Below are 2,364 nucleotides of genomic sequence, written 5' to 3' on the forward strand. Positions count from 1 at the left end.
ACTTTTTAACTATATCATGAGTACAGCCAAGGTTACAAAGCCGTATAATGCAGAGTAAATTTACCACTATATGGCCTAAATCAATCTGGCTACTTATACTTTGTGGAGGTCTGTGAGGTTCTAGGTCAACAGGGATATCAGCCAACGCGATCAGACCCATCATTATTTTTTTGAGAAAAAAACTCCGATGGCACCTTGGACCTGGTCATTGTATATGTGGACGATAAAATCGCATTAGCCTTTGACATGCGAACTCTGGATATTTTGGAGGCAATTTTATTCAAAAAAAAATGGTCAACAAAATCAATGCCAACAGCGGAATAGTTTTTAAAAATGAAAATGGATTTCTGCCATCGGGTGTAGTCACCATACAATAACAAATCTACGTCAGCACATTACTCCAAAATTTTATTTTGGAAAATGCCCAGCCGTCACCAGTTCCCTTACAAAATACGTATTTGACACCATGTCATTCTGACAGGCCCGCCGGAAATATGCCCTATAGAGAACTCATCGGCGCCCTTCGATACTTAGCTGATGGTACACAACCAGATATAACATTCGCCGTGAACCAATTATCCAGGCACCTTGATAAGCCACTCCTACGTCATTGGAACGCTGCCAAACGAGTACTTCGATCTCTGAAAGTCACCTCTGGATATGGACTAAGGTTTGACCCTGAGATACCCCATCAGCCGGTAGCTTTCGCTAACGCAAGCTTTGCCTCTGACGCAACAGACCGTAAATCAACAAGGGGCTACGTCATTTTTATGTGCGGTGCACCTGTGATTTGGGTATCAAGAAAACAGAAACTGACAGCACAGTCCACTTGCGAAGCAGAAATTATTGCTTTGAATGATGTCACAAAGGAAATCTGCTGGCTGCGAAATTTATTGTCGGAACTTGGTATCGACATTGAACCAATTGTCATTAATCAAGACAACCAATCGGCGATAAAAATTGCTGAAGATGACAAGGTGAACCGCAGGACCAAACACCTCGACCTAAGATACTATTTTATCCGGGATAAAATTCAAGACAATTCGGTGATCCTACGATATACGCCCACAGACGAGATGACTGCTGATGCTTTGACATAAGCACTCGTGGGGAAATTGCTCGTTAAACACAAGAAAACCATGGTTAAGCCTGTAGCTGGAGAGAATGCATACTCGCACAGAGCATAGAGACTGAGAACCCGATAAAAGCGGGGCTGGAAAGCTTAAATTCCTTTTGAAATAAATAATCTTGATAATGAACTCTCAAAGTTAGAAGCTGTGTGCAATGAGCTCCCAATGGTGAAAGCTGAAGAGCAATGAGCAATACGAAAAATCAAAGTGCTCAAATGTAGGATTTTTCAGGCCAAAGTGTGAAAACGTTAACGTTCTTGTTTTTATATATTGTTTTTGAAACAAAAATATTTGTGCCCTGCACCTGGTATTGTACTACGAGTTGCTGGGCTGATCTTTATCTTGTTTGTTTTTGTCCGACTTTCTGGCCTGCGTGCAGTTGGCTGAACCTCTACCCGATTTTGGGGCTTCTGACCGTTCACATTTTGATCCAATGTTCGAACGTAACGCACAAGACAATTTTCAACTGGGCCATGGGCCAACCAGATTAACATCAAATGCAAAAATTTTGAAGCCACTGGGACCAGTGACCTAAACATTTTTTAGCGAAGTACTTTACCACCAAGCCAACACACCTGTTGATTCGGTATATACTCCACAATATTATTATTTTCAAACTTGATTTACCGTCTTACAGGAAATCTCCCCTCTTACAGGATGTCACATGCAAGAATCAGAAAATTTTCTAATTCTAATTTTTGGCCACATCTTCGAAGCAGACCTCGGGATCAATTTTTTTTTAGGAAGCTTGGATTCCGTCAAACTACAACTACAGCTTCAGAAGGAGTATTGATCACAGTAACCCAGGATTGGTTACCAAGCATATAACTACGGTCAAACACCGGAGGCTTAACAAGGTTTATCCCAGCATAAACCAAGGAGAGAACCTAAACTCAGTGAGGGGAACAGAAATATTACAGATGGAAATTAATTTCGGAGCCGAAGTGCCGGGAGTGCGGAATCATCAATATAGAAAATCTCTGATGGGCATAAGGGCATCCCTAAATATCGGAAAAGTACTATCTAAACGTATACGGCCAAAGATTATAATGGAAGCCACAATCAGTTGAAGACGTGGCGACGCTGCCTTTGGATTGGCATAGATTAAGTGAGAACCTTTTTCACCTTAAGAGGTGTTTTTTAATGGCTCAAAGGATTACGAGATTAATGCATATAAAAGCAGGGAATCGAATCAATTAAATCACAACTATTCACTTAAAACTTAAAACACTTT

Source organism: Sphaeroforma arctica (assembly GCF_001186125.1).
Source record: "Sphaeroforma arctica JP610 unplaced genomic scaffold supercont1.575, whole genome shotgun sequence".
NCBI lineage: Eukaryota > Ichthyosporea > Ichthyophonida > Sphaeroforma > Sphaeroforma arctica.